At 44.2% G+C, this 26,695-nt stretch overlaps 1 protein-coding gene across 10 annotated transcripts in view; it reads left to right on the top strand.

Annotated features, from left to right (window-relative positions):
- The window catches only part of NCKAP5 (NCK associated protein 5), a 1,062,317-nt gene that overhangs the window by 69,852 nt on the left and 965,770 nt on the right, over nucleotides 1-26,695 (top strand). For 7 of the 10 annotated variants that reach the window (XR_009009050.1, XR_009009051.1, XM_057551421.1 and 4 more), the window contains exon 1: nucleotides 25,935-26,170. The exons of the other annotated variants lie outside the window; for them this stretch is intronic. The gene's annotated coding sequence lies outside the window, so the exon portion shown is untranslated. Of the gene's footprint in view, nucleotides 1-25,934; nucleotides 26,171-26,695 lie in introns of those variants that run through there. 10 annotated transcript variants of the gene reach the window in all.

The following is a 26,695-nucleotide window of genomic DNA, read 5'->3' as shown; positions in this document are numbered from 1 at the left end:
TAGAAGATACTGATGCTGAAACCCGGGCTCTGTGAACCGGCACCAAATTGAATCTTAGAGACAGAGTTTTGGGTGAAGTAGAAAAGAATAGCTTTATTGCTTTGCCAGGCAAAGGGGGACGCAACAGGCTAATGCCCTCAAAATTGTGTGTCTCAATTCGGGGGGAGGGGGTTTGTGAGGAGTCTTATAGTCAAGGGTCTGGGTTTCTGATAAGCGTCGTTGTGCATGCAGAGCCTGCATTCCTTCAATCTAGAGATCACCTCAGGTGGTCCTGTGATTGTTATTGAACCTTCTCTCTGGAATGAAGAATGCTTCATCTGGTAGTTAACGTCTTCCATTTGGTGGTGGTGTTGGGGGTTTTAGTTCTGACCAAGAGCTCAAAGATACTGTTACCTGTATCCCTTGAGGGGGAACCAGGACCTTGCCCCAAGGCTGCGCTATTGTTTCTTGACTACTCCTCCCTTGTCTCTGCATCCCCTCCCTTCCCTGATTAGCAACTGTTTGAACCTGCCCTTTGGAACTCAGGGAAGGTCATGGAGGCCAAATGAAGCTTATTTCCTACAAACAGGAAGATGAGGGACACAGAAAGGCTTTTGTGCCCAGGAACCCCACAGGGTCCTGCTCCGTTTCAATACCATTGGTCCCAAGGTGCATGCCATTGTTTTTTGAAAATTTTGTCATGAAATTCCAAAGTCCAGGACCCTGTCATCCATATTACACAGCTGATTAGGGTACCTTCTTCCTTTCTCTGTGAAGATGACCAGGGAACTATATGCACATTTATGTGCGTGCATACACACAGATATATTTATGTATACCTATCTATGGAGGAAAGTGCAACATTAAATAAATTTTAAAGAAGCATTTCTGAGCTCCCTTGTGGATTCTGCTTCAGCTTTGTTGAGATACAATCTACTTAAAATTATGGTAACAATGACTGTTTATCTTATAACCGCTGTGAACTATTGAATCTTCCTCAGAAGGATAATCCAGGGCCCCAATGCCCATGGTAAACAGATGGCATTGGAACTGCATTTTAACAGGACTGACCCAGCTGCTTTCTTCCTCAAAGATACAGTATATTTTGTCTCCTGGGGCCTGGACTGAAGTTGAGAACAAAGCTTAACTCCAATGAATCCCCATTCAGTCCCTGACAAAGCTGGGTATGTTTATAAAACTATAATTTAAAATCTCTAAATGTTTGCGTTTCAGATGACATAGAAAAACACAAACCATTTTTCATCAAAACCTGAGCACGAACTTTCTACTCATTTTGAACAAGCAAATAAACAAACGTTTCCCTTTTATAAAAGGTCATGGGGCACAAAACATATTATGAAGAAAAACCACAGATGCCTTTATAAAAGTAAACAGATGTTAATCTATACACCCCTGAATTTGTGTCTACATGACATCGGTTCAATGAAACTGGTGGTCTTGGTGATATCAAATTGTTGATGGTGTTCTAATGACTAGTTCCCAGCATTGTGAGAATACAAAGTCTAAGGTATACATGAAGTCAAGAAATTCTTTCCCAGTTCCTTGTTAGCAATTCAAGGGTCTGATAGGGGAATGGAGAAAGAGTCCAAAGGCAAGCCAATGAGAACAGGGTTCAGAGGAGAGGCCTGAGTGTGAAGGCCTTAAGCCTTATCTGACACTAGGTGTTATATAAATAAAGAAATACCTACACACATAAATAACTTTAATTTTGCCTGAGGTTGGCCTGGAAAACTCATTCTCTGGCTAGAGCAATATAGTTTTTTAGCAAGAGAACCTGGTATGTCCAATCCAGGTACTTGGGTTTGAAACCATCTAAACATTCATCAGCAAGGGACTGGTTAAATAAACCAGGGTGCATTGATTCAAAAAATTCTATGTAGATGGTATACATTGATATAAAAATTATACAAGGTATATTGTCAAATGAAAAATGTTTTCTATTCATACGTATGTGTGTAAAACAATGTGATCTGACTTACTTTTTTTTTTTTTAATTTTATAGCTACTTTATTTATTTATTTATTTATTTATTTATTTTTTGGCTGTGCTGGGTCTTCAGTTCGTGCGAGGGCTTTCTCTAGTTGCAGCAAGCAGGGGCCACTCCTCATCGCCGTGCGGGGACCGCTCTTCATCGCGGTGCGCGGGCCTTTCACTATCGCGGCCCCTCCCGTTGCGGGGCACAGGCTCCAGACGCGCAGGCTCAGTAGTTGTGGCTCACGGGCCCAGCTGCTCCGCGGCATGTGGGATCTTCCCGGACCAGGGCTCGAACCCGTGTCCCCTGCATTGGCAGGCAGATTCTCAACCACTGCGCCACCAGGGAAGCCCTTACATTTTTTAAAAGGATAAACATATATTTGTGTACAAATGATTGACCCTTTTTGGAAGGATATACAAGACATAGTTACCAGTAGATAATTACCCTCAAGGACTGATTCATCCTAGTGTCACTGAATGCAAGTTTGTGTGCCTGACACACAGGGAGGACAGACAAAATCAAAACGTGGGAGTCTGGACCGGAGAAAGTTTTATTGTGGGGCCATGTGAGGAGGTGGGTGGCTCATGCCCCCACCAAACCCAAACTCCCTGAAGGCTTTCAGCAAAGCCCTTTTAAAGGCCAGGCAAGGGAGGGGCATGGCTCGTTGTTGCAAACTTCTTGGTGGAGGAATCCTTTGTTCTTTCAGCGCTCTGCATAGGTCAGGTCACAATGATCCTGTAAACCTCTAACAAGGTAAACTTTATTCTCTGTTCTGCAAATTTTTATCTCTATATGAATGAAAAAGTGTTACACCTTTAAAGATCAGAGCTTGGAGAATGGACCGTCCTGTATATTTCAGGGTATTAGCAACATTCTTAACTCAAAGCAAAAGCAATAGAATACAAAGTTTAAAGTAAAAGAGGGCTTCCCTGGTGGCGCAGTGGTTGAGAATCTGCCTGCTAATGCAGGGGACACGGGTTCGAGCCCTGGTCTGGGAAGATCCCACATGCCACGGAGCAGCTGGGCCCGTGAGCCACAATTGCTGAGCCTGCGCGTCTGGAGCCTGTGCCCCGCGACGGGAGGGGCCGCGATAGAGAAAGGCCCGCGCACCGCGATGAAGAGCGGTCCCCGCACCGCGATGAAGAGTGGCCCCCGCTTGCCGCAACTGGAGAAAGCCCTCGCACGAACCGAAGACCCAACACAGCCAAAAATAAATAAATAAATAAATAAAAATAATAAAATAAAAAAAAAAAATAAAGTAAAAGAAACAGATCTAATATGGAGTCAGATTTGTTCCTCCCTATTACAGTAGGAATGAACACATTTTTTTTTCACTTGTTGCCTTATACTCTTCTGCACAGTTTGAAAAAACATCCCATCATAAGCATGTGTTGCTTTTATGATAAATATAAGGAAAAAAATTAAAGACCAGGGCTTGAGGCTCATTTCTGAGATTGCTTCTGTGACACTAAGCTTTCTGAGTTTCAGTTCATCTTTCAGGGTTGATAAGAGGAACAAAAAGTATGACACGTGCAGAAGTCCTCCATACATTCTAAAACGGGGTCCAGGTGTTTTCACCTCTTTTTTCAGGTGGAGCCCAGGAGCCCTCTCTTTGAGTGTGAGGGAGACAGATGCCAGCAGTGACAGCTGTAGCTAAAGTTTTCTCCAAGCTGTTCCAGAAGGGCAGGGTTTTCAGACTGTACTTTCCCTCCGGCCTCTGACAACTGCCGGCACACGGCAGAGCTCCCCCCCCTCCTCCCTGGAGACACGTGGCTCTGTGTTCCCAGTGCGGTGGGAGATGCCTGAGTTATCTGGAAAGGGCAGGAGACAGCAGCGGAATGGGGCAGCTGTTTTCGGAGACATAAGACTTCATGCAACCTCGGCTGGCAAGCACATCGCCTCATCAGGAAGGGAAACCCAGCAATTCAAACGCTGTATGAGGCCCCGACTTAGCTCACACTGTTTATTTGGGCTCTTAGTTGAATATTGATCACTAGGATCTAAATAATGATTCATGGCCCCATCTGACTCGCAGCCCCACTTCATCTTCCAGGCGGGGAGGACGTTCCCGCCAAGCGGGTCTTGGCTTTATCATGGCTTCTCGGCAATCTGGGCCCCAGCAGAGGCGTGATACAGATTCAGAGAGGGAGAGACACACACACAGACTCACGTGCACTCATACACGTACACCGCTCACATATGCACACACACTCACAGTTACACTCACACACACACACCACTCACACAGACATTCACGACGCATGCAGCACTCGCACGTTCACACGCATACACCACTCACATCCTGACACACATGTCACTCACACACTCATACACAGCACATGCTGCTCTCACTCACAACGTATTACACCCCCATACACACACTACACACTCACCACTGCATATACTAGGAACAAACCTTCTGAAATGCGAGAAAACATTGAGAAAACCGCTTATCAAAACAGAAGAGCTTTCTGTTCCAGTGAGTCAAAGCGTTTGGCAAAAAGAGCGATTTTCCCTCTAGATATCTAGGAGGGGCAATTGTAAACAATAACAATGCCTTACGTGATGGTATTTAAAGACACAGGACAATTCACTAAAATGGGACTTGACCAGTTCTGCCACCTTTTGGAGCCATTGTTATCCTTTTCGGGTTTTGCAGTTTACTGTAGCTGTCAGGATCACTTTTCACCCACCGCCAATCAAAACACTTTTCCCTAGAAGTGTTGAAAGGAGGATGCCCAGGATGGAAAGGTGGGGAGATGGCCCTGTTAACCAGGTATAGGTCCAGCAGAGCTGATACTTCTTGGGAGAATGTCCTGGAGTTCTGGGAGGTGAGGCAGGGCAGGGCTGAGGGCCGGTCAACAGAGCGGGAAGGCAGGAAAGTCATCTTGGTGGGGCTCCTATGGGGATGGGCTTCTGCCCCAGCCCACTAGGGGCTTGACTGTCCACAGCCTCCTGGCCGAGCTGCTTTCAGGCAGCAGGGAGAGACCCGATGAAATTTCTTCTACCTGAAGATATCACATCAGTTTGAGTTGCATGTCCATTAGGGAGTCTCTTCCTTTCCTTCAAGGCCGAATGTGTTTGCATCTCCTTTTCTCTCTGAGGTTGCCAATGCCTGGAACCAGCAGGCAGTCAAACACTGTTGATTGCATGAAAGAAGGGCGGCCTTCCTGATGCTGCAGTTCAGATATTTCTGTACGGTTCCCTACATACATATAAAGGGGCTTTGGCCATCTGGTGGGCATGAAGACTATTATAATGTGCTTGAACATTACCTCACTGTCTGAATATCTTTTCTTCTTTATTTATGTGCACTTCCTTGGTGATCTCATCCAGCCTCAGGGCTTTAAATACTGGTTATATACTGACAACTCCCAAATCTATATCTCCATCCCGGATCTCTCTCCTGAATCCTGGGCTCCTATACCCAGTGGCCTACTGGGCACCTCCAGCTAGATGCTTAATAGACATCCAACCTTAACATGTTCAGAACGACTCCTGATTTCTCCCTGAAACCTATTTCTCCTGCAGGCTCCCCTCTCTCAGGATAGGCAGGATCTTTCTGGTTTCTCAGATAAAATTCTTGGATTTATTCTTGCTTTTTAAATTTCTTTCACACTTATATTTACCTCATCAGTGTGTCAGGTCTACATTTAAAGTATCCCAAATCTGAGCACATCCTAACACCTCCACTGCTGTTTTTCTGGTCAGAGCCACCTACCATGTCACTCCGTGGATGACCAGTGTCCTGGCTGGTGTCCCCATGTCCTCTCTTACTTCTCTGCAGTTCGTCTTTTCCCAGGAGTCCTAGTGTTCCTTTAGAAATGTAAGTGAGATGAGGTCAGTCCTCTGCTCCAAAACCGCTAGTGGGTGTGCATCTTGCTTCAAGTGCACACCAGGGTTCTATCCCTGTCTGCAGCGGCTGCGTGATCTTCACCCCATCACCCCATTTCATTTTCCACCCACTTGTCCCCTCATTCCCTCCCCCAAATCACGCTGGATCCCTGCCATTCTTCTCAGCACCAAGCAGATTATCATCTCAAGGGCTTTGCTCCACTGGTCCCTTTGCCTGGAACACGTGTTCCTAAATATTCTTATGATTTGCTTCCCCCTTTACTTCAAATCTTCTTCAATGACCCTGTATTAGAGACACATTTTCCAACCAACCATACCATCTCCATCCCTGCCACGCCTACTTATTCTCCATAACACTTATCCTTAATTTACAGGCTAGGTATACTTTTGTTTATGTGCTTATTGCCTAACTTCTCCTGCTAGAATGTAAGCTCCAGGAGATAAGGGACTTTATGGATTTTGTTTCCTTCTATACCTCTAGTGCCTAGAACAGTGCCTGGCTTTCTGTAGACTCTTCATATATTTTTGATGAATGGAGGAAAGAAGGAAGGAAGGAAGGAAGGAAGGAAGGAAGGAAAGGAGGGAGGAAAGAAGGGAATCATGAGTTCCATTATGCCAGAACCCAAGCACATGAGACTACGAGACATTAAAGCTGTATTTCTTAAATTCGCATGTCCTTTTAATCATGGACATGCAATAAGAAATACATTTTACATTAGGACGCAGTTGACAGATATAGATATAGATACATTTAGTACATGGCTTGCACTCTATTTTCTATTCCTCTTAATTCTATTTTAACATTTTCAATTTTATTTTCATAACAAAATACTGTTCTGGACTCATTAAGCTGATTTAACCACCAGTGGGTTATGAACAATGATTTGGAAAATGCTGTACTAGAGCGACTGGAAAGACTTGATGGGGGATAAAAGTTAAAATGCAAATGAAGTGATCAGTCACTACACTATCCTGTGATTTAGAAAATCAAACTGCTTCCTTTGTAAAAATTTGGCATCTTTGTTAGAATTGGGGAGAAAAAGGCAATTTTCTAGCATGGGTGGTTTGAAGAGAGACAGGCATGAGTTGGATGCTGATGACAAGGTGTTTTCAAATTAAGATGAGGTTAAGAGAGGCTAGGGGAGAGGGGGGTGCCGGGAAGACCGCATCCTCACAGCGCAGGGAAGTTGGTGAGGGCCAACTCTTTCCCTGTACTGTCCACATTTCAGACTGGGACAAACCCAGTTTCAAACCCCCCCCTACCTCTCCTCTGCCCCACTGAAGACTTTTCCCATCCTTCCCTTCAGGTGGAGACTGTGTGTACAAAATGTAAGTCCTCTTCTGTCATCCACATCAATGTCTTTCCCAGGAAGATGTAATTATTCTGGATTTTTCCATTCCAATGTTCCCTGCCAAACTGAGAGATGACTGAGTATGTCATACTCAGGTTATCTCCCAGATGCAGACATGAGGCATTTCGGTTGGTCATACAATGATTGTTATCTGACGATGAACCTTTATTATGCGCCAGGCATTGTTCTAAGTAATTTACAACAGCTCTATGAGATGGTGGTGTCATTAGTCTCTGCATTTTACGGATCTGAGCCTGATGAAGTAAATTCCTCAAGGTTACCTAGCTCCTGACTGGTGGGCTAGGATTCAAGCTCAAGCAATCTGGCTCCTGAATTCTTGTTCTTAAAAATTATGATGACTGATATCATGGTGAAATCGGAGCCAGCCTGTTGCTTCATGAAGGGAAGTGAGGAGAGCTTCCGGGGCATTGATGATAGCCTACAAGGTTAGGGCCAGGCACACCCCTAGTATGAGTCTCAGTATCCTACTTTTCCCCTGAATTCAACTTTTGATGGAAGTACAATTAGCCAAGGCTGAAAATGGATTGTCTAATTCATAGATAGTAGACTGGCTGGAACCCTCTTTTGTTTGGTCCACTAAGTATTTAAAAAACTAGATCTTCATGCCTTTTGCTGCTGGCTATGAACTTTCCTATTCATCACAGCCCCCACCATTCCTTACTGCCCCCACTCTGCTCTTCACTAGGTCACCTACCTTGTTCCTGAAGGTAATTTGTATGTGTGCACGCACCTGCCTGTGTGTGTGTGTGTGTGTGTGTGCGCACGTGCGTGTGTTGCTGTCTTAAAATGAGATCAAGTGCCAACTAACTTTCATCTGCCCATACTCCCACCCTGAGGGTTAGGAGAAGGCAAATTGGGCATGAATTTAGCTAGTACTCTTTTCCCAGTACTTCACATCTAAGTGAGCGTGTATGGTTTTCTTTTGTTGGAGGAGAGCCCACTGGGAGCACCAGACCCTGAGGATCACCTGGTACCTCTTTTCCTGAAGCTGACATTGTTATATGTGATCCAATAATAAGTGAGAGACTATTGAGGAAGGAAGTCGAGGTGATGCTAGATCACCCACATAAAGCATCAGCTCTCAAGGGTGAGTGAGGGCAAGGAGATAAGCCCTCAGGTCAAGTACAGAGGTGTTCTGGAGCGGGCCAGGAATTTGAAGCAGAAGGGAAGGAAGTGACGGGGGATTCAGTGAGGGTATTATTGGCCTGCCGGTCACATGGCACTTGTGTTGGCAGCTTGCTGGACCGTTCTGAGACACAGGCCTTTACATTCGTAGAGAATGTTTGGCTTCAGCTGATTAACACTTAAGTATTTAATGAGGCCCTACTAAGGGTCTGAATTCATTGTAACTGAATGAACTTTTACTATTGAAGATCTAAGCTCATAATGAACTCTGTGCTGAAGACGTTAAGGAGAAAAGGCCAGATCTGCCTATTATCTCTAATATCAGCTCATACTTAATCCCAGGCTCTTACGAGGGCCAACACTGCTTCTCACTTGTTCTTTTTTAATGATCAGCACCATGCCAAGATATTATTTATGCCAAAACACAGAAGCTTGATGCCAGAGTAAGAGATGGGAGGAGTCGGAGGAATCTTTTTCTCTAGAAAGATTTCTGAATGGAGAAATTCAGAGCAGCATAGACTCTTCTGTAGTCCAACAGATGGTTTGAATTCTGGAATTGTTACTTTCTACCTGTGTGTACTGGGCAGATACTAAAACCCTCTGAGTCTCAGTTTTCTCATTTGTGAAATAAGGTGAATAGTGCTTATAGTACATAGAACGTTATAGTATACAGAATATTATATATATATATATATATCACACATATATAGTACATAGAACATTATAGTATATAGAACATTGTCATAAAAACTATTAAATGAAATAACGTGTAAAATGATTAGCACATGCCTAATACGTATTATGCATTCAATAATTGTAATTTTTTTAATTAAAAAAAACTTTTTTTCCTTGGCCGCACTGCATGGCTTGTGGAACCCTAGTTCCCCGACCAGGGATCGAACCCGGGCCATTGGCAGTGAAAACGAGGGGTCCCAACCACTGGACTGCCAGAGAATTCCCAATAATTGTAAAATTTTATTATCAGTGTTTCTTGAAATACTTGGAGGAAATCTAGATGGAGGTGGTCTATGACCTATGACAAAATGATACTTTGCATGTTCCTTGCAATAGAACAGAAAGAAAAGTAAGAAACCCTAGCTGGCATTCCCAATTCTAACCATGATGTGTCAGACCACTTAAGCTACCAGAAATTGTAGACAATAGAGTCTGCAAAGCATGGGCTTTGATCCAGACAAGCTTGACCTTGATCTCTATTTATTAAGTCATATTGGACAATCTAGCTTGGGTTTATGGACCTCCGTTCCCTCATCTGTAAATGGGGATAATATTTTTTCCCAGGTTTGGTATCATAATATACTGTAACCACTCCTAATATGTCAGTGGTTTCTATTCAGTTACTTTCAATGCCTATCTCTGTGTGTTAACTTACAATTAAAAAAAAAAAGGGATCTCACTGTTTATAAAATTTTGTATCCTGCTGTTTTCACTTAAGTGTCTTGTGATTATTTTTTAATAAATTGTGCTCATGAATCTATTTATAAAAGGCTGCATTATTGTCCATCTTGTGGAAGAACTAGTTTATTTAACCACGTATTATTTGAAATGCAGATTATTCCTGTTTTTTTCATTTAAAAATAAAATTAGAGAGAAATTTCTTATACATTAATCATTTTTTCCATCTCTGGGCAATTTCCGTTTGATCAGCTCCGAGAAGCGTAATTACGAAGTCAAATGCTATGCCAAATTGCTTCCTAGAAAGGTTGTACCAGTTTACAACTCCTGTTGGCATTGTATGAAGATGCCTGTCTCACCATGACCTCAGCAACAGTGGTCATCATCCCAAACTCTGTTCTGCAAGATGATTTTGTCTATGAAAATTTTTGATTAGCTGACTAGAGACATCTTGAACAGATAACAGTATATTCCTACCCCAACTTCTTATCTGGTCAAGGCTGAGTGAGGCTTAGAGAATTGTCTTAGGAGTTCAGATTTCATACCAGGTTGACGGGACCACGAGACTGGAAACATGCCATTCATTAGAACAAAGGGTGAACGCAGAGCTATTTTTACATTGTCTTAATTGAAAGACCGCTGGTAACTTAGATTACCACCATCTATAAAATGGGGAGCTTTATGTCTGTTCCTTGGAGGGATTTGGTGTAGAATTTAATGGTGAGTTGATGTATCTGGAGGTCTGCAGAGCTGCACATATTACAGCAGTCACCGGCTAATTACTACTATGTGTATAGGGGGTATAACTGAGTGGGAGCAGAGAATTAGACAGCTGGTAGTAGCACCTTTTAGCAGAAAGTAGGAGCAGCATGAATCAGATGTAGCTGAAGTAGGAGTGGATCATGATGGAGTGATTATTCGGAGAGCATGTGTAAATCTCTAGAACAACACTCACACTCCCTCAATTAGACCACATTAAGCCCCAGCTTCACCTAGAATGTTAGTTCTCAAACTTTTCTTGTGTCAGAATCACCTGGGGCGGGGGCCTTGTTTTTTTAATTATTATTTTTTATTGAAGTATAATTGATTTACAATGATTCAGGTGTACAGCAAAGGGATTCAGTTATATATATATATTTTTTCTTTTTCAGATTCTTTTCCATTTTAAGTTATTACAAGATATTGAATATAGTTCCCTGTGCTATACAGTAGGTCCTTGTTGTTTATCTCTTTTATATACAGTAGTATATATCCGTTAATCCCAAATTAACAGATTTGGGGGGAGGGGCCTTGTTGAACCATTGTTGAGTCCCACTCACAGAGTTTCTGATTCAGTAGGTGCGTTTGGGCCTGAGAATTTGCATTTCCAGTAGCCTTCCAGGTGACAACGATGCTGTGGTCGAGGGACCACACTTTAAAAACCACTGTCTGTATCTATACTGCTGTATCCCCTTGCAGCAGTTTAGCTATCATTTAATTAAACCACCACCTGCTGTGGATTTGTGTTTTTTCAATGGGAGGCCACTGGCGTTTGCATACCAGCAGCATTAAGCTTCACTAAAAAGCAGTCTTTTAATTATTTCTTCAGGACATGGTGTTGTGTCTTTGGAAAATGTAAATACAATAAGTATACCTCTCCTTTATCCATACCTTCATCTGGTGTACACATGTAGTCGAATGTGTATTGCATGGGCATGCCCAATATCGCAAAAAAGGAATATATTCTAGCCAGTATTAGAATCAGCTGCTGCTTTTCAAAGCAGAGCTATCCAATTTAACAATGATTTACAATGAAAAGTGAAATTCCAGCCTCATTTCAGGCAAATGGAGGATCTCCCGTTTCCAAGGGCATATCTGTGAGAACTCTGGGTCTGAGTGGCCTGGGAAAGATAAGGAGACATTTCATAATTTCAGAGGGGACCTCAGCCCATAGACACAGAGCTGTGGTCAGTGAACAGACAGCCCTGTTTGGTTCATCCCTGTTCCAGGGAAATGGCTCCAATCCAAACACATGAGCAGGCCAGAAAGCAGGATTATGTAATCACCTGGAAGCACAGCCTGTCACTGCAGCTGTTGGAGGAACCTGTCACAGTTGGTTTGCCAAGGACCCAGGGCCAGATGCCTGCCCTAGGAGGATGCATTCCCAAACTGACACCTGGGCCTCAGGACAGCCAATGAGATTCCACCAAGCAGAACAGAGGGGCCCAAGTTAGCCAGTGTGTTCCAATGAGAAAGACTCATTCTCTGTAGGAAAGGAAGAATCCCCACAACAGGAAGTGGATAAGGAAAGGAAAGAGGTGCAGGCGTCTTACTAGATAACCATCTCCAGCCATGTCTTACAAAGCATGCGGCATTTTGATGCTATTCTCCGGGAACCCAGATGGATCTGAGACATTTCCTTCCCAAGTTTACTTTTTAAAAATTTTAAACTCCTATTGAAGGGAGGGAAACAAATGTCCTCATTCAATAGAGATTTATTTTACCAGCAATGGAGGATTAACTTGAGATGAGGTCATTCCGTGTGAAACATTTCTGAAAAAGAGTGAGTGCTAGGGCCTAATGTAGATATGATTACATTCTTCTTGACTTAAATCATATTAGAAGGATGGGCAAGAAGAAGGGAAAGAGAAAGGAGATTGGAAGAAAAGGGAAGAAACAGGATGTCAGTTGAGCTTTTTAGTAACTGATTGCAAATAGCTATTGAGCTTGGAACTACTTCTTTCCAAAACTCTGTGTGTGTGTGTGTATGTGTGAGAGAGAGAGAGAGAGAGAGACTTTATAATGATTATACATTCTGGGTGTGTCATGTATTTGTATATTTGCACAAATGCCTGAGACATGGTCTTAAAAACTAATGAGCATTATTATTATTTTTAATGGTATTATTGCATATTCAGGATGGAAGCATCACATGCAAAAGAGAAGTCCATCCACAATGTTCCCTTACCTCTGAGGGCGTGCACACTGAATGTTCTAAGGTACCGAGAGGTGATTAAAGCTTGTGGGGAAATGCTGAATCTGTCTTGGAAATAAACCATGCGGATTTGTTCTAAGTGATTAAGAGGCTTCCCTGAGTCTTCAAGAGACAGTCTGCATTAGACACTGTGATTTATGCTGCACCGTAAATCCATTATGCTGGCTAAGGTAAAGGCAGCCACCGCCCCCCCCCCCCCCCCCCCCAGTTATTAAAGCTGTTCATTTCTCCTTAGTACCCTGTGGTGCACCGGGTTTCCATGGTAAAAGAGAAAATAGCTGTTTTCCCTTCTATGCCTCTAGCCTGGGGTTCAATTTCCACATCCATCTGAATAATACAGAGCTCAGAGAAACAGAGGCACAGGAATTTAGATCCTCCTTGACTAAAGACTTGGAATATGAGGAATTTGCAATGTAGAATTTTTTAAAAATTTATTTATCTTCAACTTTTTAAATTTTCTCCTACCAAGAAGCAGAAGGTAGGATGTGGTTTAAAAATTCATCTCCAAGAAGCAGCAGTGACCTGGGTTCTCCCAGTTCAGCAGTAACTCATGGGCAAGCAAACAATTCACAAGGGAAACCAGGAGACTTGGGCTTCTTGAGTATCAGGGAAAGAATCCATGGCTGGCCCCTGTACCCTTGGATTGATGTGTTGGCTTGTCAGTTTTTCTAGCTTCTCTGCAGCATCCCAGTTGGAAAAAAGGAAAAGAAAACAATTTCATCTCTATTTTTTGTGTCGACATGTACAGAAGCCCAAAATACTGATGGTGTGTTCTTTATCTATCCTATTTGCTGGGAATTAAAGCAATTGCGTTTTCACGGTGAAATAAAAAATGGAGAGAGAAAGGTACACATGTGATACCCCAGGGACATTGACATGGAGGTTTGAATTTGGGCCTGGGTGTATCTCAGTTTAACACAGAGGATCTCCTTATCTTGGGAGAGAGGAGGGCCATCAAAATATTTATGTAGTCTCTTGATGCTGGAGGGCGATGTTTATTGCCATGGGATGAGGACATTAATCTTATCACTTGTTTCCCTTCCACTGAGTCATGTTTACTTCCTATTTCTGTCAAGAGCTGTCTTTATTCCTGCATTCCAGTCCTTTTCTCTCTCCAGGTACATTCACTTATCTGCTTTCACATGTGGACCTAGGCTGGTCAACCCTGAACTGGCCTCCTGTCCTATAGAGGAAGGATGGAGGCAAGGCCAGAATCCTGCTAGAGAATCAAGGTCTCTGCTGTGCTGCAGTGTTCTCACATCCCATCTGACCTGTCTCTGAGTCCTGTGTGTCTTCAGGTTCTTCCCTTCCTGATTTCTCACTACCGTTCACCCTCTTCTCTAGTTTCTTTATAAATACATGGAGTACACATACTACATTCACATCACAGTTTGTTGCGAACTGTCACAGAGTGACAGTTTGGTGGAGGCTTTAGGGCCAGCTGTTTAGTTAAAATCCTAGCTCTGCCTACACATTGGCTGCGCAGCTTTGAGCAGTTACTCCACCTATGTGTGTCCCAGTTTCTCCGCTGTAAAATGAGGATAATGGAAGGACCTAACTCATGCGACTGTAGTGAGACTTAACTGAGCTAAGACACTTACAGTGCTGGGAAAGGCATTTGGCACACACTAAGTGCTGTATATGCATTTATGGTCATTATAGTTCCTGCTGCGATTATTTGACCTTATGCATCTTATTTAATTATTAAAGCTGCTGTACTGCTTTCAGTGTGTGTTTCTTTCAGATTATCTCTTCGGTTGCTTCCACACTGCAGCCTGTGCTGTGGTTTTTCAGATTACAATTTCTCACCCTGATTCAGCGTCCTGGTTATCTAAGAAAACAGATTTTGCTGATTATTCTGGAGAAACTGTACTTTCCCCGTTTTTACCTAAAGTTCTCAAGGTTGGAGGTTATGACACAGGTTGGGTTCTCTGGAAGCAGAAACTGAGTGTTATATTGATTGGGTTAGGCTATTCTGGGATGTTGATTGGATATAGACACCTGCAGAAGGGCAGGGAGGAATTTGGATTGGACACAGGGAGAAGGCGAACTGTGTGATTCAGGCCCGGCAAAGCCCCAGCTAAGCCTACGGGCAGCTGGGGAATGCATATGGCCCTTGGAGTGACCCAAGTCAACTCAGAATATCCTGGCCTTTATATTCCTACATGGATAAGTTCACTTTGGGAAGGATGGGCCCTTGGGCGAGGCAAATCCTGAGGAGCTGGCTGCTGGGGGATCTCTGCTGCTTGTGGAGGGATCTGGCGGTGCAAGTCCACGGGTTCAATTCCCCACTAAAGGCTGCAGCCTTCCCAGGAAGGCGTACTACAACATCTCTTTGTAAAGACTTCACAACTTGGCCAAATGCCTTTTACTGAGATGGGTCGGGGAAGAAAAGGAGGTCGCCCAAGGGAAAGGGATAATGCTGAAGGAAGGAAGGACGGCTGGGAAGATGGATACACAGAATGGAACAGAGGTTTGTGTTTTTATAGGAAGCGGGTCTCAACAGGAAAGAGAGGAAGCCAAGCGGAATCTTCGTATGGGAGGGGCTGACAGCAATCTGGGGGGTGTTGAGGAACCTCTATAGAAATATACCATTTCCACTTGCTTTTTTTTTTTTTTTTTTCAGGCTTTGGGAAGTTGCTAATAGAAACTGTGGTGGGTTTAGAGTGATCAACCCTCCTTTTTTTTTTTTTAATATTTATTTATTTATTTGCACCGGGTCTTAGCTGTGGCCCGCGGGATCTTCGTTGCCGTGTGCGGGATCTTTAGTTGCGGCAGGCAGGATCTTTTTTTTAGTTGCGGCATGCAGGCTCTTAGTTGCGGGATCTAGTTCCCTGACCAGGGGTTGAACCCGGGCCCCCTGCATTGGGAGCACGGAGCCTTAACTGCTGGACCACCAGGGAAGTCCCTGATCAATCCTCTTCATTAGCCCGGACTGAGGGGTTTCCCAGGATGCTTGCCTTTTAGTACAAAACTTGGGTCCTACGTGGGTTGATACCAAGTCTTTTCCAAACCACCTCACGGAGTTACAACTGAAGCCATGGAATAATGGAAGGGCAGAGGGTTGGGAAACCATGGGCAGATATTTTTCTGTTTAGAGTGACAGGGAACAGAGGCATTATTCATGGTTCCTGCAGTGCCTCACAAGTACTTGGCAGCTAATAAATATAGATCAAGAGGAAACTGAACATGAGGGCGATGAATTGAAAGAGAAAATGATTTGGAACAAACTGCTGAGGACAGGGAACGAAGAGTAAAAGAGGCAATAAATCTAAGATGCAAACCAGAGCCAAGTGTCATAATGCACCCGAATACTTACAATGTCAGAGGGGTCAGGCCAGGTCGTGAGCCAGTGTCTTTGGTCCAGATCAGGGTGTTCCTGTGCCCGTGTGTATAATGGAACAACCCTCTCTCTGCACGTGTCCTCACCTCATGGATTCTGGAATATTCTTTCCTTCCTTCCTTCCTACTCACTCACCAGAGGGGTAATAAGTGTTTCAAAGTTAGTGAGAAGCCCAATTCTACTCTCTGGCATATCTACCCCTCCCCCCTCCCAGAGTGAGTGAGTCTCTCCTAGGACTGGACATGTTGTAGGGCTGGTTTGGAAGTTTGGGACTGGGGAGTGGGGTGGGTGAGGGTGGGCTTACCTGCTTCAGGGAGTGCATTTGTAGGGGTTCCTTCCTCCAAGTCCAAGACCCAAAGGGTTTCGTGGGAACTGATCTTGTCTCTATATTGAAACAAGAGTGAGATCTGCTTACTTTGTTTCCAAAATATGGAATGTGTTCCAGGAAAGGCTGACAAGCTGATACGTTTCACGAACTGTGACCTCTGGACTTTCTGACCTCATACAAACCATAGTTCACACTCAGTCAACAATTACATTTCCAGTGAAGAACTGGGCTCCCCCCTAAGAACTCGCTCTTTGTAGCCAAGAGGCTGGTGCATCACACTCAGTTCCCTGTACTTTATTGACAGGTTGCCTTTACTTTTCTAACACATAATCTCAGTTACCACCTCTCCCCCCTTAGACTAATGCCTCTACAGGTTGACTTTTTTTTTTTTTTAAATCAAAATAGGGGTGGAGATATCTTTTTCAATATATTTTTCCATTCTATCTCCCAATCAGTAGACACCCAAAGAATATTCTCTGAGTATTCAGAGCTGCTCAGATTCCACAGTATACATAGAGCCTGGAATTCAGGAGGTGCTCAATGAGAATTTGTTGTGTACACTGTAAACTGCTCCATATAATGTTTGGTGAATGACTCACTGGATGAATGAGCAAATTCAATCACAAGTGAAAAGATAGTGATTTCAAAGATTAATACCTCCTTGTAACCCTCAAGTTCATATGACATTTGTTAGACAATCATATATTACTTTCTCTGGACTCCCATAATATTGTTCACCCTTAAGTGATGCTAATTGCATCTTAGGGAAACAGGCAGATATGATCATCTGTATCTGACATGTGACTTGGAAGAGGGTGCTGAAGAAGGAAAAGAAAGAAGACGACAAAGAAGAAAGTCAGATTTCCTTATCTGAGGTCTTGTCCCTTGCCCCCCCGCCCCGTCCCCTGGCCACCTCACCACCCACTCAAGCCTGTCACTGGCATCCCAAGTTGGATCACATCTACCTGCTTGCCCTTAACTTTTAGGCCTCCAGTGACTTTGTCTCCTTCTCCAACTGGAACAAACAGCTTGTACATGCCTAGCACCAGGCTGGCACAGAGGGAACTCCTGACATATAGAATAGGGTCTCTGTGTCAAGATGACAACAATCTGCTTGGGAGGTAAGAGTTGCCTGAGAAAAGCAAATGGGAACACAGTAGTCCTTGCCGTGCATATTGAAGTACCAAATTGGGTGGTGCGGAAGGCATGGGGACAAGGAGCTCAGAGGGCAGAGATCAAGACAGGATAAAGTAGACAGCATAACGTCATTTAGCTCAGCTCATCCAGCCCCACCTGTAAATGCGAGTCATCTGTCGGCTCTTTTCTGCAGGTGGGAGGGGGGGAGGGCTGGCAGGATGGGCTGTAGGACCTCTGCCAGGGATACCATTCTCTGAACTGCTGTATGTAGCCAAAATCTGCCCAAGATTTCATTTGGAAAGTATCCTATTGCTAAAATAACATTCCCAAGCCTTTTACACTCTAAACAAGGAATATATCTTTTTCTTATTGAAGTGTAGTTCATTTACAATGTTGTGTTAGTTTCAAATATGCAAAAAAGTGATTCAGTTATAATACATATATGTGTATATACATATACATATATATATACATATATATGTGTGTGCGTGTGTATATATATTATATATATTCTTTTTCAGATTCTTTTCCATTACAGGCTATTACAAGATATTGAGTATAGTTCCTTGTGCTATACAGTAGGTCAGGAATTTATCAATTTTATACTTATTCCGAAGGTATTAGCCATATCCTTAAGCGATTTCTTCCTAACTATTGCATCTCGTGACCTTGACCAATAGGACTTACCTTATTATAATTAGTGAAAATAATGAACGATAACCAATATATTGAATGGTCATTCTCCTTTGTTAATAGGAAGGCTCTGCTTTAAAATAATTTCCCCACCAGCAGAGTTTTAGGTTTCACAATAGGTTATTGTACCTGGAAAAGGCTTAATCTCTTTTAAAACAATTCCCCTGGATTAATTTAAGGTATATAGTTTAAAACAGCAGTGACAACAGAGCTGCGGGGCTTTATTATCTACGAAGGTCTTATAGCCCAGAGTTGGGTCCCTTAGGCTTTCTGACTCCTCAGGAGAATTATGGAGGCTTATAAAATTTTTTTAATTTTATTTTTATTTGTTTGGCAGTGCCATGCAGCTTACGGGATCTTAGTTCCCTGACCAGGGATTGAACCTGGGCCCTCGGCAGTGAAAGCGAGGAGTCCCAACCACTGGACAGCCAGGGAATTCCCTATGGAGGCCTTTAATACCGTAGTTTCCTGGACAGAGGACCATATGTCCACACCATAGTGAGCTTTGCCTGGGAATGTGAGGAAAGAAGGGGCACTTTCTTTTGCAGGGGGGAGATGGCGGGGAGAGGCCAAATGTGCATCACCCCTGCTTGCACTGGTGACCGTTGCTTTCCTGTGTCTGCCCTGGACCGCCTGGGGCCCAGCCTGCCTGCTGCATCCCTTGCAGCATGGGCCCTGGGTTTCTCCAGGTGCTCTTTGCACCTGAGCTTGCAGCTCTCCCCTGCCCCGTCCCCTCCATCTCTGCCCTTGCTGTTGACTTCCCAGGGCTGTTTGTTGGGGACACACTGCAGAGAGGGCCGTCTCTCTCACTGATCTGTAAGAATGCCTTTCTAAGGGGCCTTTGAGGAATATTTGCCACAAAAATAAGGTGTTTCTGGGGCCTAAAATGTCAGGCGACCAGAAAAAAGAACTCCTGAGGGTGTGTGTGTGTGTGCTCACTCCCAAAGGGGGAAAAAAAAAAGGGGGAAAAGAAGAAAAGGCACACCCCTCCTCCAGCCCACCCCTCCAACAGACCCCTGACCACAGTTCCCACTTTTGTCTTTTTAACTTAAGAGGCTTTGTCAGCATGAAAGGAGGACCGCTGGGGCCTCTGGACTGTGCCGGAGCGGCCCAGGGCTCTGCTGGCCTTTTGGGCAAATGCAGGCAGGGATTTCCGAGCCTGAGCCCTGGCCCCTGTGGACCCACCCTGCCTCTACCCTGGGGCATCCTCGCCCGTTACCAGCCTTCCCTCTAGGCCTCTGATTCTGGGCTGCTGTCAAGGGCTGGTAAGAGGAGGTGGGGCAGGGCTAGGGTGTGCCAGAGCCCCAGGGTTTCAGGAACCCTGGGGAACAGACTGTCAGTGCCACTGAGGGCAGGCTTTATTAAAGGCACTCATCACACCATAATCCTGGTCTCAGGCACCGCCCTGGGAAAGCCAGTGGCTGTCCCCTTCCTTTCCTGAGTGCCATCGCTGATGTTAATGCCTCCCCACAGCTGGTGTAAAATGGAACTCAGGGCCTTTTTATTTAGACGATCACCACGGGCCACAGAATGCTCTCAGTTTACGGACAGCTATGTCCCCCGAGGCTTCTCTGTTCTCAGGTTAGAAGGAACGCACGCAACGCGCATCTCCTAGTTTACTGAATTTATATAAATCTTCGAAGCAGCGTGGTTGGACCCGGCTTGCGATTCCAGACTTTAATGCTGTGCGTTGATTTGTGTAAAATCAAAGTCAGGGCAGGAATATGGCTCTCCCCCACCTCTTCCCTTTTTCCACCTCCTCTCGCCCAGCCCTTTTTATTTGGGGCCAGCAAAGTAGTTAAAAACGTCAAACTCACAGTATGCACTGTCAACACACAATGAGGAGGCTGAAACCAAATCCTCCAGCTTCGAGGTGATACTTTATACTTACGCCCCGCGCCTTTCATCAAAAGCCTCCAGTGCCTTAGGGAGCATTAACCCTCGCCGTACCTCCTGGGGTCGGGCCTGGAGCCCAAGCTGGTGGAGAAAGCGAATGTATGAGGGAGATATCACCACATTTCCAGGGCAGGTCCCAGGCTAATCGTCATAGATGCTCAAATTTTTTATCCCTTCCCTCCACCTCCTCTGTCAACGGGCATCTGCCATATCAGCCCCCTGCCCCCCAAAGGTTCCTGGTGTCTCAAGAGTGTCAACAAGCCAATAAATAGGCTGCATACGGCAAGCTGCCCTCCCCCACCCCTTGGAAAAAAGAAAGCATTTCTAGGCTTGAAATATGATCTATCATGAAATGCATCTAAGCCTCTGTCATGGGAGTAATCTGAACTTTGTTGGACTTCACACTTTATGGTTTACTCTTGTTTTTGTTGGATTTATGTATGGGGACTACAGTGACATTGGCAGCAAGGAAAGCCTATAAATGTCTTTATCCGACTACGTGTTTGGGACCATCCATGTGGCACAAGCTGTGTCTTTTCCAAGTTGCACTTGGTGTCCCAACGTCGTGTCAGGTGTGATCTATCGCAGATGAGGGTTACCAGGAAATTGCTCATTGATCCCTCGGCTCTTTCGGAGGGACAATGGACCTGATCTTTATCCATGTCTGATCGTAGATAAGAGAGTCATATATTTACTTCTCTTGGTATAAACACTGTTTCTTAAAATACGGGATATATGTATATGTACAGCTGATTAACTTTGTTATAAAGCAGAAACTAACACACCATTGTAAAGCAATTATACTCCAATAAAGATATTAAAAAAAAAAATGGTCTGAGGCCCATCTGCATGAGAATGATGTGGGTCACTTTCTAAACATGCAGATTTTCAGGTCCCCCAGGGACTCAGCCTCTCAGAACCATGCTAATTTGTTTAGGAAATGCTGAAGCGTTCCTGTGTGAAGTGTTCCTCCTAACACCTCTGCTTCCCATTTCTGATCATGTTAACTCTTACAGGGCAGGCTCACGGGCCACAGGCTGTCTCTTAAGCCCTGGTAGAACCATTACCTCCATGAACAAAGGAACAGGAGTCACTGAAGGTTCTCAGTGTAAAGGGAAACAGGCCGTAAACATGATTAAATGCCTGCCCTCCAATATTTTCTCCTTCCTGCACCTGGATCTTGTGCATCTCCAAGGGCATGGAGCACTTACTCCACAGGGATGCTCTGGGATTAAGCCCTGTGAGTCTGAGTCCCATGGTCTTTGAGGCCTACAACTTATCTCCTCTAAGAGCCAAGCAGAGAGGCTGGGTTACAGAAAGCAGCAGAAGTCACACTTATTCAAGACTGAAGTCTGAAGGTCACTGCCGTCTGTATATAGGAATCAGAACTGAGTACTTTAATGATGGCTACACGCTTCTAAATTCCAATCTGCCCTTATTCATATTGGTTTACCAACTCTCTGTTCAATATTTATAATCCTTAGAGGGATCTAGGCCTCCCTTGGGATGCTGGAAGGTCAGGCAGAGTTGAAATGGTGGCTCGACCTCTTATTATTTGTGTGATCAGAGTCACATCACTTAAGTAACATCTCTCTCTGGGCCTCAGTGTCCTTGGTTGTAAAAGGGGAGTGGTAGTGATAGTATTAACTCATTGGGATATTTCAAAGGTAAATTAGATGATGTGTTTAAAGCAAATAGCACATATGAATGCTTGATAAATGGCAGTAGTTATACGTGTTTAATAGGATGAGGGGGGAGATAGAGGGGAAATTAGACACTGGAGGTAGAAACTGTATCTGAGGACAGCCTTGGTAGGAGCCATCAGCAGCAAGAACCTCCAAGGGACCTCTTGGCTGTGTTTCACATCTTGCAGATCTGATTACTATCTCTGACTTTAGAGATTTTCCAGTTTAAGACAGAAAACACATAAACATGAAGAATACATCTTAAGACTTTAAAAATAATGAACAGGTAAACAGACACGCGTATGCCTGCTATACCTGCACGGCCGTCCTCCCCTGAGGAGGGCAGCCTCGTGGGGAGAGGGAAGATTGCCTGAATGAAGCAGTAGAAGGCACTGGAAGGGAAGCTGGGCCAAGCATCTCAGCAGGTGGAGGTGATTTTGGTAGCAGCATTAATGATCCCCCGGTAGATGTGGGGAAGAAAGCCCCGCCCATCCCCCTTTCCCTTATTTGTTTTTATCTTAAATTGTAAGTCAAGTTAGATGCTTGTCTTTACCTCTCAGTTGGAAAAGTGTGACCCTATCACACCCAAGGGGCTCCAAATGTGCTTTTAAATAGAATCCGGCCTCAGGTTCCTCTGATCTGTGGATAAATAGATCATAAAAACAAGCAGGAAATATGGCTGTGCTTTCATTTTTCTTTCTTTTTTTACAATTTATTTATTTTAATTTATTTATTATTTTTGGCTGTGTTGGGTCTTCGTTGCTGCACGCAGGCTTTCTCTAGTTGCGGCGAGCAGGGGCTACTCTTCGTTGTGGTGCGCGGACTTCTCATTGTGGTGGCTTCTTTTGTTGCAGAGCACTGGTGCTAGAGTGCATGGGCTTCAGTAGATGCAGTGCGTGGGCTCAGTAGTTGTGGCTCATGGGCCCTAGAGTGCAGGCTCAGTAGTTGTGGTGCATGGGCTTAGTTGCTCTGTGGCATGTGGGATCTTCCCGGACCTTGGCTCGAACCCTTGTCCCCTGCATGGGCAGGTGGATTCTTAACCACTGCGCCACCAGGGAAGTCCCTCATTTTTCATGAAATGATTACAGACACATCTTCTCACTAGGAAGTAAGACAAGAGTCCAACATGTTTTCTCTAGAGTAGTGGAAATAGTGCTTTGAGAAACCTATCTACCTTGGTGGAAATTTTCAGTCATTTTTTTCTTGGACTTTTTTTCTTTTTTTTTCCCTAAAGAAAAACGTGGTATTGATATCTAGTATATGGCTTATGTTTGTGAGTTTCCACTATGGAGGCCTAGAGGCTCTATGTAGGGAGACAGAGCTGTGTTTAGTGCCATCACTCTAGCCCACTGATTTTCAAAGCCCTGAGTGCCTCCGTACGTAATAAAGCTCCGAAGACTCTGTGTGGATTAGACTTTCCTAACCTCGCCCTGAAGAATTCCTTAATGTTTGACCAGCCATGACAAGATGCTGGGCAAACCTGTGTCCTTACCAGTTTCCTGACTCTCCCTCCAGAGCTTGCTGGCAACCAGTGAACTGAACCAAAGTGGTTCTTGCTTGTCTTACTTTAAAACGCCATTTGTCAAACAGCAGTTGCACAAGGGAAAGGTCAGCACTTTATGTTCTGAGCACTTAACTTTAATAATTTCTTACAGTGGACAGAGTCCAAGAGGTTTTCAAATTAGTCCTTACATGTAAGGGAAAGAAAGTGGGTCGTTCCATCAGGGATAAAAATCTGGTGCCTGGTTCTCCTTCCTTGTTACCCCAGTCCGGCCCCATATACTACTGCATCGTGGTAGAAACGCCACAAACCTGCGTCCAATCAACAGATCTTTACTGAGCATTTACTATATGTCAGACATCTGTCGAAGGTGTAGCTAGGTTTCTCCTTGTGATTTATTTTGAAAATTATACACTTTTGTACTTTCTTTTTTTTAAGTTACTTTAATTAATTAATTAATTAATTATTTTTTGGCTGTGTTGGGTCTTCGTTTCTGTGCGAGGGCTTTCTCTAGTTGCGGCGAGCGGGGGCCACTCTTCATCACGGTGCGCGGGCCTCTCACTGTCGCGGCCTCTCTTGTTGCGGAGCACAGGCTCCAGACACGCAGGCTCAGTAGCCGTGGCTCACGGGCCTAGTTACTCCGCGGCATGTGGGATCTTCTCAGACCAGGGCTCGAACCCGTGTCCCCTGCATTGGCAGGCAGATTCTCAACCACTGCGCCACCAGGGAAGCCCCACTCTTGTACTTTTATTATTCTTTTAATAACCAAAGTGGAACATGCTCATTGAAAAAAATGTCAAACCACACAGAAAAACAAAAAATGAAAGTTCCCTTATCTAATTCCCCAAGGATAACCACTGCTAACAATGTGTTTAATTCTTCCTATCATTTGCTACAATTTGCTTTAGTCATTCAACAAGCTCCTGCCTACTTCTTTCCCTGTCAGTCTATGCAGTTAACCTCAATTTTTTCAACCCCTTCTAAGATTCTTATACTATACATGTACCACAATTTGTATACCTACCTTTTCTCGTATTGATGTATATTTAAGTTGTCTCTATTTTATTGGTTTACAAGTAATGCTGCAAAGAACATTCTTGAGTTTATATCCTCAGGCGCTTTTGTGAGCCTATTTGCAGGGTCCCTCTGGAAAAGTGGAATCTAAGGGTTTGTACTTAACAAAATTTAAGGTACCTCTGATTTGCTTTCCGTAAATATTGTGTTGATTTAAACCCATTAGTGGCATACGAGATAGGCACTATCTTTAACTGATTCCTACATCAAAGTGGAATATTTGAAGGCCTTGATACCCTACCAAATCAATAATCTATCACTGCTCTTAGAAAAAAATAATTTTTGGACATGCCGAAAAGCATCCACTCATGTGGTGACCAGTGAGATGCGAGGTCATTGTTTCCCAAGGGCAGGGAGAGTGCTTATCTAAACATACGCCCCATTCCATGGGCTCTGCTAACTGTTCCTGCCTCGGCCCTCAAGGTCCTCCTCCCCCCATTTCTGCTTAAGATTCACTATGGCAGGAGGTTTGTGTATAAACAAATAACACAACACAATGGCTGCCCTCAAAGACCTTTCAAAGTGACTTGAGGAGACAGAAACACAGATGGCTAAAAAACAAGCTAAAAATACAAGTCAGTATATAAAAAGCAGCAAATAAATATAAATAGTCAGCATCATTATAGCAGCTCAGAGGAAGGAAGGAAAACAGTGGGCCAGGGTGTCCAGATTTCATGGCAGGGATGTGGTGTAGGATTTGTGGATTTCTCAGGTGGTGGGGAGGGGTGCGTGGGGAGAAAACTGTAAAAACCATGAGTAAGAACCAGCTCAGAGAAGAAGGGAGATTCCTTGAGAGCGTGGAAAATAGCAGGGGAAGGGCACAGTTTTTATCTTGCTGGTTGGAAGTGGGTGTGGCTTACGGTACTTGAGATGATTAGAGATACTTGGCAAAGATATTTATTTATTGATTTTTTGGCATGGTGGGAGTGGTGTAGGAAGGTCATTAAGAATCTGAAGAAGCCTTTCAGCGCTCTTCTCAGAAAAGAACCCTCCGATTTGCACACACAATTTTGGCTACGTTTCAGGGAGCCCCTATCCCAAGTTGAAAAACTTTTTAGTGTACCTAAAAAGAGTTGCAACTCAGGACAAGCCATCTAGAAAAAAAAAAAAAGTCAGCCAGGTATATATGTATATCACATAAAAGTTGTTAGGCGATGTAAGACGTAACTAATAATTCATTTATTCATGAATCGTCAGACTCTGAAGCAGACTGGAAACAGGTGGGTAACAACTTGTTAGGAGCCCGCTGGCTCTTCCATGGCTTCAGTTAAGCCAGCGTCAATCGGTGGCGGCGATTCTCTGCCTTTTTTCAGGAGAAACGATCTGACCTGAGGGAAACCAGGCTCTTGAAAATTTGAATCAATGGGATTATTTACGCTCGCATCAGCGGAATCCACTCGGAGATGCCCGGTTTTTGCTGCAGAAAAGATACCCTTGCTCCCCACCCCCTCCTTTCTTTTTGACAGTCAGTTAATAAAGACTCAACAATAAGCAGCTGCCGGTGATGTCATGTGGGACTTTGTCCGCGGAGCTTATATTTACAAGCTCCGAGCAAACCACGGAGCTGCAGCCCTGGGAGCAGCGGCTCTCCGCAAACTTGCTCCGAGTTCGCGGGAGGAACTTTTGCTGCCGCTTCGGCTGTTCAGAAAAACTGCGCGTGTTTTGTGAGCCCGGCCTTTTCATGCTTCACAAATAAACAGAGGATCAACCCGGGAGGAAATGTTTAGCTGGAGAGAGTTGTTGCAGTTCCTGTGTTTGTCTCCAGGACTGTGAGATGTGTTGACTGCAGAGCTGACAAGTAAGACTGTTGGAATTTTAAAAACTCTTGTAACAGTTTTTCGTATTTATACAACTTGCTTTGCTTTTAAAGTGAGATGGTGATGTGTACGTATTTCTCCGGGCTCTGTCACTGCCACAAGTATGCATTTGTTCCGAGTAGTAATTAGAGGGCGCTGAGGTTGAAGGGGTAGCTGCAGAGGACTCAGCACATAGATAACAGGGTACTGAATTCCTGGTCCTCATTTGCCTCTGCAGGGAGGATGGCAATTTTCTTTTTTTTTTTTTTTTTTTACATAAAAAGCCACCAACCGTACAGAAACTATTAGGTTGACTTAGGAATTTTAATAGAAAACTGTAAAGACTAATTTTTAATCAACCAGTGTGCTGGAAGGGAAAACCCACTCTTGATTTTCGTCTCTGATCGTTTCTGTGGTTTATAGGTTTCTAATATGTGCGTGTTGTTCAATGTCTCCTTCCCTTCTTGCCTACACCCTCCCCCCAAACGCACGCACACACATAAGCTCATTCATTCTCAGGGAGTTTG

The sequence above is a fragment of the Balaenoptera acutorostrata genome, chromosome 8 (genome assembly GCF_949987535.1).
Source record: "Balaenoptera acutorostrata chromosome 8, mBalAcu1.1, whole genome shotgun sequence".
Lineage (NCBI taxonomy): Eukaryota > Metazoa > Chordata > Mammalia > Artiodactyla > Balaenopteridae > Balaenoptera > Balaenoptera acutorostrata.
This window is presented reverse-complemented; position numbering and strand designations above follow the sequence as displayed.